Consider the following 20,886-nt stretch of genomic DNA (forward strand, 5'->3'; position numbering starts at 1 on the left):
GCACAGTCCAAAAAGTTTCAAGACGTTGTAAATCTTACTGACTCATTCTTACAAGTGCCCTCTGAACCTCTCAAATGTGAGTTAATGGTAAAGCCTGAGTTTGGGGTAGGGGTTGATGTAAATAACCCACATGAGACTCTTGGTGTTGACCGAGATCAGTTAATTGCTGCACAAACGGCAGACCCATCTCTTACTCTGTTTTGATGCTGCCCTTGACTGTAAGAAGGTGCCTAAAGCTAGAATTGCCTACTACTGTGATAACAGGGTGTTAATGAGGAAATGGAAGCCAGAGGATTATGATAATAGTTCATCAAGTTGTCCTTTCTGCTGCTTATCGTCCACAAGTGCTTAAACTTGCCCACATAAATGTACTTGCAGGGCATTTAGGTGTCAATAAAACCTTTCACCGTATAACAAAGTACTTCTTCTGGCCAGGGTGCAAGTCCTCAATAGCAGAGTTTTGCAGAACTTGTGAGATATGTCTGGCAGAAGGTTTGGCTGAACCGTTTGAATGGTTGATATTAGACTGTGTAGGTCCACTGCCTAAAACCAAAAGTGGTTACCAGTACATGCTGACCATCATGTGTACAGCAACCAGGTTCCCTGAAGCAGTTCCTTTGTGCACAATTAAGTCCCCTGCTGTGATTAAGGCTCTTGTGAAGTTTTGCACCACGTTTGGGTTACCCAAAGAGATCCAAACAGATCAAGGTTCAAACTTTACCTCATAGAAATTCACGCAAATGTTAACTGAAATGGGAGTGTTGCACCGCATGTCAAGTGCATTTCATCTTGAGTCGCAGGGTGCACTCGAGCGGTATCATCAGACCTTAAAAGCAATGATGCATGCATACTGTGTTGAAACAGAGAGAGTGGGATGAGGGGCTTCCCTTCCTTCTGTTTGCCACTCGTGAGTCTGTGCAGGAATCAACCAGGTTTAGTCCTGCTGACCTTGTGTTTGGCCTCACTGTTCACGGCCCGATGAAAATGCTGAGTGAACAGCTGCTTTCTGAAAATCATTCGCCAGTGCCAGTGTCAGAATATGTCAGTTCTTTCAAAGAGTGCCTGCATCGTGCCTGGGACATGGCAAGGCAAGTTTATTTATATAGCACATTTCATACACAGTGGTAGTTCAAAGTGCTTTACATAAAAGGAAAAATAATAATAAAAACAAGGAATTAAAAAAAAATAATAACCACAACAATAAAAACAAAATTATATAAAAATGTATTTAAAAAGAATTTAAAACATTTTAGAAAAGAAAATAATTATACATAGTGCAGTCAGTTCGGACGTAGCACAGCGCTTATTCAACAAATGCACAGCTAAACAGATGAGTTTTGAGTCTGGATTTGAATGTGGCTAATGTTTTAACACATCTGATCTCTTCTGGAAGCTGGTTCCAACTGCGGGCGGCATAATAGCTAAAAGCGGCCTCCTCTTGCTTTGTGTGAACCCTTGGTATTTCTAACTGACTCGATCCTAATGATCTGAGTGGTCTGTTAGGTTTATATTCAGTGAGCATATCTGCAATGTATTTAGGTCCTAGGCCATTGAGTGATTTATAAACGAGTAAAAGTACTTTAAAATCAATCCTAAATGTAACTGGAAGCTAGTGTAAGGACCTGGTGTGATATGCTCAGATTTTCTGGTTCTAGTCAGAATCCTGGCAGCAGCGTTCTGGATGAACTGCAGCTGTCTAATGGTCTTCTTTGGAAGGCCGGTGAGGAGACCATTACAATAATCCACCCTGCTGCTGATAATGGCATGAACAAGTTTCTTCAAGTCTTGACTGGAAACAAAACATCTAATTCTTGTAATGTTTTTGAGATGATAGTATGCTGATTTAGTTACTGCTTTGACATGACTACTAAAACTAAGGTCTGTCTCCAGAATCACCCCAAGATTTTTGACTTGATTTTTAGTTGATTGACCCCTAGAGTCAAGTTATGCATTCACCTTGAGAACTTCATCTTTGTTTCCAAATGCAATGACTTCAGTTTTCTCCTTGTTTAACTGAAGATAGTTCTGGCACATCCAACTGTTAATTTCATCAATGCATTGGCAGAGGGAGGCAATTTGGTTCTTTCTCATTATTTGACTTAGTGGGAGCATATACAGGCAAAACAGGAGCGGTGCAAGAATTGAGCCTTGTGGGACTCCGCATGTCATGGACGTCCACTTAGAAGGGAGACGTTATTATGTGAGTATAAGAGAGCATAAGTCTAAGTTTGACCTGAACCATTTGAGTACCATCCCAGAAAGCCCGATCCAGTTTTCCAGTCTCTCTAGAAGTACGTTATGATCAACAGTGTCAAATGCAGCACTAAGATCTAGTAGTACCAGCACTGATATTTTGCCAGAATCAGAATTGAAGCGAAATATCATTTAATATCTTAATAAGCGCGGTCTCTGTGCTATAATGTGCTCGGAAACCAGATTAAAAATTGTCCAGTTATGCATTTGAGTTTAAGTGGTTGTTCAGCTGATTAAAAACTACCTTTTCAATAATCTTACCTATGAAAGGAAGATTTGATATTGGTCTATAGTTGTTTAACATTGTGTTATCAAGATTGTGCTTTTTCAGAAGGGGCTTAACAACTGCAGTTTTAAAGGAGTTTGGAAAAGTCCCAGAAAGAAGTGAGGCGTTCACCACTTCTAAGAGATCTGCTTAATATTACAAATAAAACATTAAAGAAATCTTGTATGATTATTCCTTAAAAATAAGGTTTTAATCATTTTAGTAGTAGTAGTAGCCTATTCCGTACATTCTACTGAACAACAGTAATATATTTCTGCCGCAATGTCTTCATCTTAAACCAAACTTTTATTTTGACGGGTTGCCTTGAATACCTTTACCAAAGACTGAAAGGGACTTTGCCTTTACATTTCTGTGTGATGTGTGGATAATTTTACTCAAATGAAACATTTTACATGAAGTGACTCTCAGAGCAGTTCTGGAGATGTTCATGTATTTATGTCCTCATTAGTGAGACAGCAGACGTTAATATCACAGGGAGCGTCACGTGTGCTTCAGTACAAGTAGTAAACAAAACCATGCGTCTGCGCCATTCATTAACAAAGAGACACGTAGAATTCATATTTAAATAGTTGTTTTCCCTTAAATCAAGCATGCACGGTTTTGCTTCTGTTAAATGTGTTTCACATGAGGGTGAGTAAATAATGACATTTTTAACAGAACTAAAAGGCAATACTATTGTTCTTCTTAGGCTGCATTTAGACTCGGTATTAACATGCAATCACTGTGCCTGCATTACATTGGCAGTGTCCATATAGCGCGGGATTGTTGTGTCTTATTGATTGATCACAGACAGACTCCTTAATCTAAAGATACCAAAATTAAATTTCCCAACATTAATCAGTTATGAGTGCAGAAAAAGCATATAAAAAAGTGTATGGGATGTTTAATATGCAAAATGCCTTTTTTTTTTTTTTTTTTTTTTTATTAAAGAAATGCAAAAATCACCATCACTTCAAAGAGCATTAGAATTAAAAAGGGTAAGTATCTCTCCAAATTAAGTGAAGTTATTTAAATGAAGGAATATTTCAAGAGTTGATTATTCAAAAATAACTGTTCATGTTCAATCATCTAGGTTTAAATCCAATGATTATAGTGTGCACTGAATAAATTGTAGAAATGGGAGATTTATAAACATACTAAAAAAAATATTTAAAATAAAATTCAAAGTGTATTTTGATTATTCCTCTGCCAGTAACTTGAGCAGCATGCTGCTCTTCGTATAGATCTTATAACTGTGCCCACACCAGCAGTGCAGATAATCACCTCTTTCAGATCATTTTGCACAGTTAAAAAAATTGTTCACCCAAAAAGGAAAATTCTGTCATTTACTCACCCTCAGGTTGTTCCAAAGATTTTCTTTGTTCTGCTGAAAAAAATATAGTATTTTGAAGAATGTGGGTAACCAAACAGTTGCTGGTCCACATTGACTTGCATAGTATTTTTCCCCTCATATTATGAAAACCAGTTGGGACCAGCAACCTTTTGTTTCCCAGCATTCTGCAAAATATCTTCTTTTGTGTTCAACAGAAGAAGGATACTAATACAGTTTTGGAGCATCATGAAGGTGAGTAAATGATGACAATTTTCATTTTTGGGTGAACTATCCTTTTAAGATATACTAGATTGAGAAGAGAGTTGAAACTCAAAATGCAGTGGTTTTTTATTATTATTATTTGTTATCAGTGCACAGACAGGTAAGTTGAATATCACTGCTGTCTTGACAGAAGACTAATCACAGTGAATGTTTACAGGACCTGTAACCAGCAGTGGAGAGTCACGAAGGAAAATCAACAATGGAGACTGATAGTGAAGGGAAGTGTAACAGTTAAAGTGCATATTGCAGGTTAGAGACACAGTCAGTCAATGTATAGAAAAATGTAGGAACTAGATTTAAAATATGCTTATAAATACGCTAGAGGCTTCTGGAGTTGTTTTTGGTTGGAAAATTTTACTTCCGCCTATGAAAAACGCCTTAACCGGAAGTGTCGTAACAGGAGGAAGTGCGGTCAATTTAAACAATAGGAAAACAATGGATCGCAATGACAATTCGGACACTGAAGAAGTTGTAAATGTTTATTCATACTGGTATGATGGGCCACAGCCATACAATTGAGCCTGCTATGCTGCCAGCAGAGCAGGGAAAGGCCAGGATTATTCTAATAATTAAATTAAAAACATTTATTTTAATAATTAAATTAATCTAATAATAAATTTGTTTATCCATGCATTTGATCCTCCTGGTGACCATGAACTTGATTACGAATTAACTTTGCTAAGGCTGATGATACACGGGGCAACATTTTGAGCAATATTGCCAGGCAACTTTTTTTGAGCAATGTTGGTTGGGCACTTTCTGTGTATGTGGACAACATCCGAATACAGGTTGCATGTTAATGCCAAGTGTAAACACAGCCTTAGTTAATGCAACCTAATGCTAAAGTAATGCTAATGAATAGAATGGGGCTATGCATTATAATTACAACAACAAAAAAAACATTTTTCAAGGTGTCTCAGGGAGAAGCTGGCCTTATTGGCACATCAGGAGTGGGAAGCTCTTCACATCTTGATGGCGTCTTTATTGATTGATTGAAGGTGGTTTGCTTGTTAGGTAATTTTTTATTTTCTGGTGGAACTGGCAGCTGAGGTTCCACTGTTGTAATAGTAAAAGTTAATTAATAAAAAATACAAAAAAATAGGAAGAAAAAATGGAAAATCATGAAGTATACTGGTATTGGGATTGATTACTGAAACTGAAATTGTTATTCTGACACTTTTTATATGAAAATGTACACAAGTGGTAAAGTAAAAGAATCATAATTAAAACTGTTCCTTTAAGAAAGGCCTACCAGTGGTTTTGCAATCCAACCGGCTCTTCTTTTGGGGGCGAGGTGGTGAAGAAATATCTTTAAAAAAATAAAACAAATTATTTCTAGTCCTTTTACTCTTGTCCTTTACTTGTGAACTTTTCACATACTCAGGTTCGTACCTTCATCAGAGCTGCTGAGACACACTGCTCGTCTTTTCCTTTTGGGGGCATCATCTCCGCTCTCAAGTGAAGATTGCACAGCTGCTTTTTTCGACCTCTTTTTAGCTGTTTCATAGACATCTGAAGCAAAAATATGACGAGTACAATTTAGCATTCCTTTACAGTTGCTGCACAAATGTTCTTTTTTGAATGGTTGTATAAAGTAAAAAGAAATACCCGTTTTAGCAAACACCCTGACCCTGTGCTTGGTCCAATTTTCTTTATCGGGCAGTTCGAGCTTTTGTATTTTTTTAGTTGCGTTCATTTGTGGCTAGTAACAGTATTGTACCTGCATTAAAATACTTCAATATTTATATCATAACTCAATAATTGTACTATTAAAACATCAAAGCTCAGATATGAAAGCAAGAGCAGTTGAAAATCTAGTATTTGGTATTGGTATATTTTGCATGCTAGTGATAGGAATCGATCCCTTGACGTGATTGGTTATTGGTTTGTGACGTAGCAAACCGTGGGCTGTTTCAAACATTTCTGGGAGTGCCAAGATGGATCTCAAAATCATAAGTCATTGTTGGACAGGGGCCAAATATGCAGAAGATGCTGGAAAACCAAAGAATTTGCAGGACTTGGAGGATTTTTCTGAAGAACAGCAGGCAGTTGAACTGCTCTGGGCTGCATTTCCCAAAACACTAGATTGTAGAACCTGCAGCGTAGGACAATCAAGGGATTCATGAAAAACTATCGCAAAACATAAAAACAGCTGTGGGTCATCCAGGTCATGACACAGTATTAAGAATCAAGTGTATGTAAACTTTTGAACATTTTTATAAATTGTACATTTTCATTTTTATAAACTCAGTTTAATTTTTATAAATTCAGTATATGTAAATATCTAAAATTGCTTATTCAGGACGGTACTAAATGGAAATAGCATGGAATGTTTAAGATCGTCTTATTGTTATTTTATTCTTATTTTGATGGTGCCATTAGAGTTGTAGAACGTGTGTGACTGTCTGAGATGGAGCGGTAATCACTGCCCTGACTTTGCAGTGTGCAGTTTATTCATTATTGTGTTTGTTATTGATTAGTATAATTTTTTTTTTCTTTAAATATTTTATTGTTTAATCAGTTCACTTGAAGTGTCTGTGTTTGCAATCTTTTTCTCAATCTAAATGATTAGTTAAATGCTGCAGTCTTGTTGTGTTTGTTGAATAATATTTGCAGTCTTGCATTTGCTGAAAAATAAAATTGAGTTTTGTTGATACTTTGCTGTGTTTGTGGCTTTCTTTACTGTTTTTATGAGTGCATATGACACATTTTTGTGTAGAAGGCCAGTAGCATTTTAAAATATATTAAGTGCACGGTAATTTACAGATGTTTACTGAGATATTGGCCGTTTATGGAGATGCTTGTGAACAGGACGATACGTGGATTTACCGATGAGTGCGTCAACTAGAAATGCCAGGCCACTTACACTGAAACTACCGGAAACGTGCTGTATACGGGTTTGTGCGCTGACGTGAACAGTCTGGAAACGTGACAGTTTTTACTTCCGTATTGTGATGTACTTCCAAGAGAAACAGAATATACTAAATAGTATTCGAAAATAAAATTAGTATGTCCCAAATCATAGTATGTTTAAAAAAGTATGCCAAAGATTCCCGGATGGTCTACTACTTCCGGTGCAGATCGATGCACACATAGACATAATATACGTAGACGCCTCATGACGTGCTGGAACCTAATCCAGCGTCGCCGCCATATTGGTTGGGTCTCCTCACTCTACACTAACACCAGAGTCAATCGGAGTCAATGGAGAGCGAGCAACTATGCCTGTGTTTTGTGCAGCTTACGGTTGCAATAACCGGCGCAGTATTGATACCAGATCGCGTGGGATTACCTGATTCATCAGTGAAGGTGGTCAGAGCAGCAGAGCGTGTGATTCGACAAAACTCAAAAGAACAAGGTGTCAGTGTGTCCTTCATCAACCATTTCATTCGGGCGGAGATTGGTTCAGAGGATGCGTTCTTACTCGGGGAGCACATTGCAGAAACCCAATTCGGAATTGAGAACCATCATTTCATGCTTGTGTCATTTGTCATCATACGCAAGACGCTGTGCAAAACAGTTCTTTTTAGCTCCCCAGCTCCAGCTGCAAGCCTGACAGGGTAGTGTAAGATGCTGGAATGACCTGGAATTATAACGCTTACTTTTCCAGGCCTTTAAAAAAAATGTACTGAGCTGGTACACTATATATGGGAGCTTGTATGTATATGTGTTACAGAAGGGTCGTGTGTGTGTATGTGAGAGGGAGAGAAAAATAAATTCAAATGAACAATCAAACTTGTTTCTTTATTAAAATATAAAATTCATTCATTTATACATTTATCAATATGGGGGGGGGGCGCATTGGAGACCCATCCAAGATGGCGGCCGCGCTGATACGTACACCAGCCCTCCAAAAATGGGATTGAAGAGCCCTTGACTTTATTTTCTAGTAGATGTTAGCATATTAGTGTATTTGTTGTAGAACCTGGTCGCACAGAACACACACACATAATCTTAACTCAGAACATTCCTTAACTCATAACTCATAAACATGAGTTTACCCTCAATCGCCGAGTCATAAAATTGACAAATGACCAGCACGACGTCCAATTCTCCGACTAGCGTCCTGCCATAGACTCGTAAACCACGATAAGTTTGAGGATGAAATGACCGCGCTACATCTGCACGGAGTTAAGAACAAAGAACTGCTTCTTTGGAGAGGTTCCAGAATCAGAGACGCTCGCGATACTGCGACTCCGCTTACCATAAACGATGCTTCTGATAAACAAAAAAAGCGACTGACTTATAGCTTCGTCTGAGCTAAGAAGATCACCAGAGCCACACAACGTGACACTCCTAATGACCTCAAGACCTCAGCTTTGGTCTCCCACCTTCCAAAGGAATGCGCCTCTTTTTCTCTTCTTGTGCAAAGAACACCCAAACTTTTATGGACTTTGCCAAAAGGACAATAAAGAAAAAAAACTGCTGCTATTAAAGCAATATACCCAAGAGGCAATATATACATGAATGTGGTATTTTTTGCTTGTTTATCTTGCTGTGGTTATTAGAACTTAGGATATTTTAATCTATGACTTAACCCGTTGGTAGGTAAAATTATAGGTATTCGATATGACAAATACCTCATGTTTGATATTGAATTAAAGCTTATTTCAGATGCAGGAAGTTGCCATGAATTGTATGTCGATTTTGTCGACATACAATTCATGTATGTCGAAAGAATGATGAATACTTTTATAAGAAGTTATTAAGAAATGTTCCTCACATGATGGATGAAACATTAAGATAATGTATGCACGAAGAGAAGCAGTGCTGGGTGGGGCTCCGCCCTACAGAGACAATGTGATTGGACCAAACAGTGAATGGGATGGACTCAAATCAGTCCGATAAAAACAGACACCCAACTTTGCATGCTGCTGGAAAACTGCTGGAAAAATTTGGCTGAAAGCTTGGGCGTTGCTCCCACTGATCGCGCTGCGAAGCATTCGCAGACTTAACATCAAGCTGATCATTTAAAAGAACTAAACACTTGTGTGAGCATTTGCTGTGTTGTCAAATTGATGAAGTTGTTTTTTCTATTTGCAGCGCGTTGAGCTCTCTCGGCCACCATAATAAACACACAATTTTAATGTTATGTACAATGTTACAATGTAATGTAATGTAATTTGTTCCACGGTGTTTAACTACTGTGCAGTGTTTCTGTTTAATTTTTTTTTTAAAGTAACAGTTATAATAATAATAAAAAAGAAACACAAGTAAGTCACATTATTATTCTTTTTGTTTTTATTAATAATTATTTATTATGTAAGTACTTATTTGTAACAACCCCTCCCTCCCCTCCTCCCGGATTTTGGTACCCAAATGTTGACAGGTATGATGGCCACATTAGCAAATCAACATAGAAACAGATTATCACTGAATCTTATCAAGAATATTTTCTTTATAACACTATTGTGCACTTTATATAGTTCTTTTGTACATTGTCAAATTGGCAAGATCATAACAGCAGCTATAGCCTAAGTAAAAAAAAAAATACAAGTTTAAACAAATAACTAATTTCATATGCTATAATTCCTTTATATATCGTTTTGTTTGCTGACATAGATTTTTACTTTATAAAATAAATTCAATAAATTACCCAAGGGGACATCCTTAAGTGACATACCTAAGGCGACCTCAAGTGCCCTTCCATCATGACAGGCAACAAGTCCAAAATCATATTTTCTCACAGATGTAAATACAGACATTATTGGGGTGTCGCGGAAAGCATCCAATGGCAAAGGTTGTATTTGTAAAGAATCCACTCGGTGACGTAATGTGGGCGCAACCAATGATATTACGGTGTCTTTTCATTCGCACGACAACTTAAATAGTCAGCATTGTGTATGGAAGTTATACTTACGAACTTCGACTTGGTGGAAGGACGAAATATTGTTTGTGATGGCGTGCAAGAGGATCCTATGTTTTTGTACTCCTGTGACAAAGGGTCAGCAACCAGCATCAAGCCCACTGAGTTTAAACGACTTGATGACACAGCTGATCTCTGGTCAGAGCGCTTTGTCTCGTCAGCTTGAGGGTTTGATGGAGAGGCACACTGTTCTTCTTAAAGAGACTATCCAGTGTCTTGAAGCTTTGGAGCGCAAGTTTGACAAGGAAAGACCACAGGAAGAGCCAAGCCATGTGCATAAAAGAGTTAAGAGGGCGCGTAACGTAGGCATTGCGGTAAGTTGAGTTTTATATTAGCCGACCATATACTGTAGGTGTAAATAATACCTCGCCAAGTTAGCGCTTCGCTACACAACTACTTAACAGTTTGTAATGTCTGTAGTATATGATGTTGTTTGAAAACTCGTTGTTTCCTATGTATGTATGTGTGTATGTATTAAAGTGTTTTTAATTCAACGTTACAGGAAGCTGTGAGGCGCCTCCACAATTTGGAAAACAACACAGTTCGATCCACAAACTGGGTAAGACTGGGGTTTTCTTACATGCTATTTATTGGGTTTTGTGAATTCATTTAAATTTAATTAATGACACACGACTCTCTTTCAACACAGAATAAATTAACTTCATAATCAGGCAGTGATGACTTATCTGCTGCAGGAATTAAGGACAACTTTTGAAGATGCAGACCCTGAGTGTATAAAAGGTAATCATAAAAGTGTTATTGTAATTATTTTATGTCCCTCATTTTTTTTTCATCCCTATTTTAATTTGAATTGTTTCTGTCACTTATTTGAATATTTTTTTATTTATTTAGCATGTTGCAGGACTTTCTATGAGACATTGTGGAGGAAATACTCTTTGTCTCGGCCAGGAAAGTCCCAACTAAGAGACTCCATTAAGGCAGGGGCTAAAAACCGACAAAGGAAAATACAAGTAAGTGTAGAAATTAATCTATGTATTGTGTTTTTCGAAGTTAACATATGGTGTGTTTTGCAGTTGCTGGAGTCCAGGTCAAGGGTCATAAAAACCGATGCAGAGAGAGAACTGTGGCAGACTGCAACACTGGAACTGATGTCTGACGAGGAGGATGCCATTGTTGATGAAAGGCCGGTGTGGGTTGTGAGGTCTCCACCTCACAGGAATCAACAGTTGTCTGATCTTTGCCAGCAGCTTCAGCGCAGATTGGAGGCGGATATGCACTATGCCCTTACCGGTCACCGTGATTTTGCCAAGTAAGACATGTTCCTGGATCAACATCTTTTGTTGATCCTGGATCAACATTTTTGTCCAAAAATATAGACTTAACCCAATCTCTACCCCTAAACCTAACCCTACCCATAATTTATTCCTGAAATCAGTGAGAAATGATAGCTGATTAACGAGGGTGTCGAAGCACCTAACCCTGATCATAAGCCTAAAACTTCTATTTCCTGAAAAGTTATCCCTCAATTCTGATTGGTTGATTGGAATGACGTTCCAGGATCAACAAGGATGTTTTGAAGTGTTATAAGCTAACGCTATAGAAAATCATTCACGTTACGTGGAAAGGTAAATTCCAGTTTGTGAGAGACTTGGGAAAATGATAAATTAGAGCATATTAGTTGAAAGCGAACTGTTGAAGACAAAGAAATTTGTTTTATTTAAAAGCATAAAAGACAGACAACAGGTTGCATTAATCCATTTATTGGTGTATCTTTTGTTTTGTACTTCTCTCCTTTTGTTTTTTTGAATTAATTTATTGTTAAAACCATACATCTACAGCATTCACACACTTTTTGGCATTTACCTACTTAACTTCATATTAATACATCTTTGAATTTACTCATTTAATTGTGTTGTGTTCCATTTCTTTGATTGAATTGTATAGTGAGTAAACATAATTTAACAAGTAATCAGTTAGTAACACATTTCTATCAGGAGACAGCTAGACAAAGGATCAATAAGAATTTCGAACTCAGGCCCTCATCAGTCCAGCGGTAAAGTGATAAGGACACTACATATGGTTAAACGTTAGTAAACTTTACGCTTAGCATTTTTTTTTTTTTTTGCAAACATTTCTTTTAATAAAATGACCATAAATATGAACACACAATTGAATGTAGCATAAGACAAACTATTACTTTTCATTAAAATCTTTATTAATGCCAATAATGCTTACGTTTATGTCTTTTTGTTTGCTCGGGCGAACACTGTGAATGTTGCCGCTATAGCTGGTTTATGCCAAGATAATTCATACCCCTTCGTTTGAAGTGTGCTCCTGAAAAATCTTCATTTGAAGGGCTATCTGACCCTTCCCCCTACCCCTACGCCTCCAAATAAGAGAGAATCGAGACACCCCTACCCTTCACATGAATGTGTGAAATGGAGGGGTAGGGGTAAGTGTAGGGCTGAGGGGTGTAAATGGGAAATGGGATGAATACCATCTCTTTTCAACAGGTTAGGTCTGCCCCAAAAATTCATCCAATTATTTATGAAATCTGTATTATTCTTTGAACAAGGAAAAAGATAAACTTTATTTGTCCCCGAAAGGAAATTTGTCTCGGGCAGAGTGCTACAATGTTGCTCTAAACAATAATACATACAATAATGATAGACAAAACAGATTAAATAAAACAATTAAGAACATACATTAAAATACAACAATATGTAATATAAATAAATACAAAAAACACAGTAAAGTGCTAATGTGCCATAGGTGCGTTGTTCTTATTAGAATTCAATAGATTTATGGAGGCAGGAACAAATGAAAGCTTCAATCTATTAGTTTTACACAAAGGCATTCTCAGTCTCTTTCCTGATGGCAGCAATTGGTATTCACTAAAAAGAGGATGATCAGGATCAGTGCTAATACTTTTTGCCCGTCTCACCACTGCCTGTTCATATAAAGTCTGTATAGGCACATATTGTTTTATTCCTATGATTTTCACGGCTGTTTTGTGGATATGAGCCAATTAGTTTTTCAGTTGAACAGACAAGTTTCCAAACCAGACTGTAATTCCATAGCGAATGAGACTTTCAAACATGGCTCGGTAAAAAACAAGCAATATATTGCTACCCACCCCATACAATCTCAGCCTTCTTAAAAAACAGAGCCTCTGTTGTAACCGTGTGCACAGACGATCAATATGTGTCTTCCAACAAAGAACACTGTCCATATAAAACCCCAGGTATCTGTAGGATGTCACTTGCTGTATCAATGAACAATGAAACATGCAAACTAAGAGTTAACCAATAAATCTACAATGACTAAAACAATTCTTCCAACTGACCTTTGACATCTGTTACTATTCTGAAATTCAACTAAACCCAACTTAAAGTTTGCTGAAATCATGTATGTTGAAACAGCAGTGGGTGTTATTTCCTGTTTACAATGAAGCATAAAGCAAAGTTGCTGAAATCATGTATGTTAAAACAGCAGTGGGTGTTATTTCCTATTTACAATGAAGCATAATGCAAAGTTGCTGAAATCATGTATGTTGAAACAGCAGTGGGTGTTATTTCCTATTTACAATGAAGCATAAAGCAAAGTTGCTGAAATCATGTATGTTGAAATAGCAGTGGGTGTTATTTCCTATTTACAATGAAGCATAAAGCAAAGTTGCTGAAATCATGTATGTTAAAACAGCAGTGGGTGTTATTTCCTATTTACAATGAAGCATAATGCAAAGTTGCTGAAATCATGTATGTTGAAACAGCAGTGGGTGTTATTTCCTATTTACAAAGAATGCAATAATGAACATTTAGGGGTGAACTAAATCAATCAGGCTCCAAAAGAACAAATAAGAATAAGAAGTACTCTGATTTGAACATGATTTAATATTGTTATAATTTAAACTATAATATCATAATCTGTCATCCGCAGCTTTATGGCAAATAATTGGGAAGGTATGTGATTATTTAGCCATTCATCACATAGATCTGTCTAATCAAACATGAAAAACAGACTAATAACTCTAACAACTGTTTTCTGATTTTTATTGTACATTTATTTTTGGTAAAGGATACTTTTATTTCCAGGGCTATAATATTTTAGGGTTTGTTTCTGCCGGGACACTCATTGGTGGCGCACTCTAGGTGCTCGATCATATTAGTTGTGTTGTTCCTATTCTGTTAGTTGTGTTTCTATGGTAATGCAGGCATTTTAATCTAATAAATGTTGGGTTCTTTGTAAAACCAAATTAACAATTAAAGTAGTGATGACAAAATTAGCGCGTTAATGCAGGCAATTAATTTTTCCAGTTTAACAGCGTTAAACATATTTAATGCAGGTAACGCAGGGGCAGAGCTGGGATTAACCACCCCACTCACAAGTGCTGCTTTTGTCTCTTTTTTTTCTTCAATGTGTCTATTTAGACACAGAATGTCTTTTACAAACGCATCAAATGGGAGACTTTTCAGGCGCACACTTCAATTCGACTCTAGTGGCAGGCGCGAGTCAAATGAGTGCGGAAACTGTACAGGTGATGAGGAGCTTCCCAGCCGGCACATGACCGACCTTCAACGCTGAAATAAGGTCAGTTGTTGTTTTAACATTGAAAAAATGTTGCTAAATGTTTGAAAAAGGTTAACAAAAACACTTGTAAATCAACGCTGATTTTTTTTATTAATTACATGAACTGTATGTTGAATCAACTTACTGTCTTCAACAGCATATAAAATAAATTTCTGCCTTTTAAATTATTATTATTAAATTATTTAAGATCATTATTTTATTACCATTTTACAATATTTTGATTGTTAAACCTATTCTAAAATCTAAAGGTATATGTTAAAATATTATCATCATTAAAGCTGCGGTCCGTAACTTTGTTTGGTTAAAAATGATCCGAAATCAATATTTGAGAAAGTACATAACCAGCCAGTTTTCAAAACTATTACCTTACTTTAGCCCGATTCACAACGGTTTGCTTATAATAATGTTTTCTAATTTGAGTGGTACGGGTAGGTTTCAACACAGATTCGATAGATTGCTCTGCAGAGTTTTCTCGGCCTTATTGTCTGATGATGATAATAAAGTCTGTGTTCTGGCATCAAAACCCCAAGTGGCACAGATTCTGTGGCCACTAAAGGTAAGTCGTTTTTGCTTATATAAGTCGTTTGTGTTGTTTGCCAGTTAGCCCTTGGTGGTAAGGAATCTGTTTTGCTTTTAAGAGGGCCTCGACGGATAACAGTAAATGAGGGCAAATTGCGCGTGTGTCTGTGTCTGTGTGAGTGTATTTGTGACTATGATTGTGGTTGTATGAGAAAATCTATATTTTATGAATGAGTGTATGAGCCCTATCTAAAAAAGGGACAAAGGATGAGTGTCTGAGCCCTAAATAATAAAGAGACTTGTATAAATGTTATTTTTAAAACAAGGTGTTCCAAGATATTGACTTTGCAGATTATAGAAATAATAATATTATTTAATGAATCATCTTAATAGAGAAATAAAAATATTGCATGTGCTTAAACTTTATATCTTATATCTGAAGACGTCTGAATATTTGTATCTTGTTATTCCTGGGAGACGGTATGAAAGTGAATATATTACAGACTTTCAGAGATTTGGGTTTGAGTTAACTAAAGATAACTTGTGTAGCGCAATGTTGAATGAGAGCAAGATTGGGTGACCAAGTTCATAGAAATTTTGAACCAAAAGCTATAGGACATTTAAAAATAACAATGGAACTTGCTGATTAAATAATTTAATTAAATAAAAGGAATTATTTTATGTTGGTTGGGAAAATTCATTCACCATTACTAGATTATTCTGAACCATGTATGCAAATATAGGAAATAATTATGATTAAGTCTTTAGTTTAACATAGGCATGTCATATTGTTGTAAAAGAAATTATTCTTTTGTTTAATTTAATAATAAAGGTAGATTTCTGCTGCTTTCTGCATTTTGCAAAGAAAAAACTGCTTGCTATTTTTATGCAACGAAGAACTTGCTTTACTAAAATAGGATAAGGATATTTATGGTGACTGATGTTGTCCAGTTGCATATGACATTCAGAAACTACATGGAATGCCACCAGGTCTACGCTCAGTAGAGTCTAACGAAAAAAGTTCATGTTGTATTCAGAATCCGTGGCATTCCACAGCTAAAATCATCCAGTTCACAATCAGCTGAAATAGTCACTGTTTCCCTCGCTGACGGCAATTTGGGAAGGGGAATAAAATGGACCACCTTTGAGAATCTGTCCACCACAGTGAGGATTACGGTCTTGCCATTAGATGGAGGCAAGCCAGTAACAAAGTCCATCGCTATGTGTGACCAGGGTCGCAAAGGGACCGACAACGGCTGGAGTAGCCCTGCTGGGGGTCGATTAGAACCCTTACCCGCAGCGCAAATTGGACATGCCGACACGAACCGTCGAGCATCCTGCGCCATTGGACGGCCACCAGAACCGCTGCTTGATTAACCTATAAGTACGAGTCGCTCCAGGGTGGCAAGCTAGGTTAGAAGAGTGGCCCCACTGTAGGACGCTTGTTCGGACTGACTCGGGCACGAACAGCAGTTCGTAGCGTCGCCAAGCGCCGTGCGGACCTTTGACTCCACTCCCCAGGTGACAGCCGCCACAACCTGTGCGGGATGCAGAATAGCCACAGGGGGGGGTGGGACTAGCCTCAGCCTCAAAGATACGCGACAGCGCATCAGGTTTACCGATAAGAAATGGTAAACCTGAAACGTCCGAAAAATAACGCCCAGCGAGCCTGCCTAGAATTTATTCTCTTGGCGGTGCGGATGTACTCCAGATTTTTATGGTCAGTCCAAACAATAAACGGAAACTCTGCGCCCTCTAACCAGTGACGCCACTCCTCCAGCGCCAGCTTGACAGCTAGTAACTCCCTATTCCCGATGTCGTAGTTCTGTTCCCGTGGGGGTTAAACGATGAGAAAAGAAGGCGCAGGGATGTATTTTCTCGTCTGAAGATGATCTCTGAGACAACACTGCCCCAACTCCCACCTCAGACGCATCCACCTCCACAATGAACTGCCGAGCCGGGTCAGGGGTAGTTAAAATGGGAGCCGAAATGAACCGACTCTTTAAACTCTCAAACGCAGTTTGGGCCTGCGACGACCATCAGAATCATTTCTTAGTGGAGGTGAGATCCGTAAGAGGAAGGGCGAGCTGACTAAAGTTCCGAATGAACCGCCTGTAAAAATTGGCAAACCCCAGAAAACGCTGGACCGCTATACGATTATCTAGGGGTGGGCCAATCAGAAACAGCCTTTACCTTGGCGAGATCCATTCGGATACCTTCAGGCGAGAGAATAAATCCCAGGAACGGAACCGACCGTGCGTGAAACTGGCACTTCTCCACCTTGGCAAATAAACGATTCTCCAGCAGTCGCTGGAGCACTCGCCTGACGTGCTGGACATGATCGCTCTTGTTCTGGGAGAAGATCAGGATGTCGTCAATGTATACAAAAACAAACCGATCGACCATGTCTCTAAGCACGTCGTTGACGAGTGCCTGGAAGACCGCCGGGGAGTTAGAAAGGCCGAACGGCATGACCAAGTATTCAAAATGCCCCGTATGGGTGTTAAAGGCGGTCTTCCATTCATCCCCCTCCCTAATCCGAACCAAGTGATAAGCACTGTGGAGGTCCAACTTCGTAAAGATGGTTGCCCCCTGCAAGAGCTCGAAGGCCGATGACATCAACGGCAAAGGGTAACGATTCTTTACCGTGATGTCATTCAACCCCCGATAGTCGATACAGGGGCAAAGCGAACCATCCTTCTTCTCCACGAAGAAGAACCCCGCCCCAGCTGGAGAGGAAGAGGGACGGACAATGCCTGCTACCAGAGAATCGTGAATATACCTCTCCATGGCCTCCCTCTCCAGACCGGACAGAGAGTAAAGGCGCCCCCTAGGTGGAGAAGTGCCAGGCAAGAGGTCAATCGCACAGTCGTACGGGCGGTGCGGAGGCAGAGATGAAGCTCGGGACTTACTGAACACCACTCTCAAGTCATGGTAAGCCTCCGGTACATCCAACAGGCTCACTGGCTCCTCCTGTAACACAGAACAAGACATGACCGGGGAAAAAGCAGCACCCAAACACTGGGCTAAACAGAAAGGGCTCCAAGCCAAAACAGAATTGTGAGCCCAATCAATATGGGGGTTATGTTTAACCCTCTGGGGTCTGAGGGTGTTTTGGGGCCCCAGAGAAGTTTTGACATGCCCTGACATTTGTGCTTTTTTCAGTTGCTTATAAACATTTCAATGGCTAAAGTCTAAAAGCACTGTATTCAGCACAAACTGGGCTACGATAATATGTGAGCAGCATGTACGTACATGATTGTGTTTTTGAGAAAACAACGTTTATGTGTGGTTTGAAAAAAACTAAAATTTTAAAGTAACTGAAATAAGGCCATAAAACACATACAGAACATTTGTTCACAAGACTTTGAGAACTGGATCTTGTAGCCTAGAATATTTGCTTCAAAACTATCTGAAAATAATGTAACTCACTCAATATATTGATTTAAATATTCTAAGTCACTTTTTGAGTGGAAAGGCTCTATGCGAGAGGGCGTGAACTATCCTGGATAATGCTGTGACTGACAGCTGAGAAGACAAAGGCCCGCATAATGAGCTCCATAATGAGCCATTCAGTCAGGTATGTGACTGAGAGAGAAGAGTTACAAGAAAGAATGTGAGGAAAAAAGAAATGTGTATACATATAACTATCACATAAAATAACTTGAGATTCACTTGCGAGTGCAGTTAAACAGTTTATTAGGAACAAACAAACAATACATACACTACCAATCAAATTATTTAAACAGTAAGATTTGTAATGGTTTTTTTTTTAAGAAGTGTCTTCAGCTCATTTATTTGATCCAAAGTACAGCAAAAACAGTACATTATATTTATTATAATATATAGGCCTACATATTACTATTCAAAATAAATAAAGCCCCCACTAAAATGAATAAATAAACTAGTGAGCATGTTGATAGTCTTATCAGGAGCAACTATATTATTACATTAGCAGTCACCAATATTGCCCACGTGATTTTATAACATAGATGCACACATGCTTTGCATGTATTTTCATACAATACAAAAACAACATTTTATAACTGAGAAACTAAATTATTATTGTTAAGCTTATTATAAACATGTTTGAGCAGGTATTTGCAAACAGAGTAGGCTACTTCACAGTAAAGATTGGTCTAAACTTTCTTAGACATTACTTTTATATCATTGTTTATAGAACATATAACTATCCTCACGTCGTGCAACATTTAAATGCAATTTAAATACAATTTCAAAATGTTGCACTCGATTTCACACATTTTATTCTGGAGTTATAAATGCCTTCAACTTTGTCACAACAACACATTATCGAATGCCAATAAGAAACATTACTGACTCGGTATAAAGCATCTCCTCCTCCGCCGGCTCCAGCCGCGCTCGCGTTCTGTTTGTGAAGTAAACAAAGCTTTTTCCTCTCAGTGCATTTCTGAGGTAAATACAAGGTTTTTTCCTCTCAGCGCGTTTCTGAGGTAAATACAAGGCTTTTTCGCCTTTTTCACAGCATGTTCTTCCAAAACTGAAAAGAATCCAAGATGAACGCATTCCTGCTTTGTTTACGGTGGTGTGGGCGTTTACATGCAGTGTGGCTCGCGTGGAGATTTGTAATAACAATAGTGCGAGCAGCGTGTGGGCGTGACCTAATTAGAGATAATGAGACCAGACAGAAAAACTGGACATGTCCTTGGTTTCATACGGATTACTTTATCACAGAATATTTGTTTTCAGTAAGACTTGCTTCATTTAACAGCAGACATGTCAAGCTTTCTATAGATATATTTCTCATGTCTCTGTGAGAAGTATTTGCTGAGTTACAGTTCATTTTAGTGACGTGTTTCAAAAAGCAGTTCGCGGAGACGGAGAAGACAGAGAGCGCACCCTGTTTGTTTTCTTTATTCTTCAAAAGCACAAAGTTTAGTTGTTATTATGAGTGTATACAAATAAAAGTAGACCCCTTACAGATTCGAATGGTGTATTGCTTTTATCTGTACGATCAAAAATAGCAGAGTAATTCAAGCTCATTTCGGCCTTATCAGGAAAATCTGCCTCAAAACGCGTATACGCGTTTGTCGACCCCAGAGGGTTAACCAACCAGGTGTGACCCAACACCACTGGAGCGGTGGGCGAGTGAATAAGGAGGAATCGGATCTCCTCAGCATGATTACCAGACAACGTTAATGTAACAAACTGAGTGACATGGGTAATCTTGGTAAGTAGGGTGCCACAAAGAGTCCTAGCAGAAATAGGTTCGGCCAGGGCAACAGATGAAATTCCCAGGTGTGTGGCCAATCCAGAATCCATAAAATCGCCCTCCGCTCCAGAGTCGATCAATGCAGAAACCTGGAAAACAGCTCCCCTGAACCGTAATGAAGCTTGAAACTCGAAGATGGCAGTCGAGTAGTCATGACGCTCACCATATGCTCTCCCTTGCGTGATAAGCGTCGCCCCGCTACAGGGCATGAAGCTGCCACATGACCCGCCTCACCGCAGTAGAGACACAGCTGATTAGCCAAGCGACGCCGTCGCTCCCCCACAGTCAACCGTGCTCTTCCGACCTACATAGGCTCCTCCTCTGGGAGGACGAGACGTTGAGACAGCGTATCACAAACTGTTACAGTCTCGGTGCCCGTGACGCGCTCGCGGGGGAACCTCCCTCTTCGGTGCCAGGAACGGAGAGCAATCCGGTCGTCGTCTCGAATGGCGAGGTCGATCAACCCATCCAAGCCAGCCGGCAGCTCAAGGGAACAGATCTCATCCTTCACATGCTCAGCCAAGCCGTGGAGGAAGTGATACCAGAGTGCCTTCTCATTCCAGCCA

Source organism: Onychostoma macrolepis, chromosome 03, assembly GCF_012432095.1.
Source record: "Onychostoma macrolepis isolate SWU-2019 chromosome 03, ASM1243209v1, whole genome shotgun sequence".
Taxonomy (NCBI): Eukaryota; Metazoa; Chordata; class Actinopteri; order Cypriniformes; family Cyprinidae; genus Onychostoma; species Onychostoma macrolepis.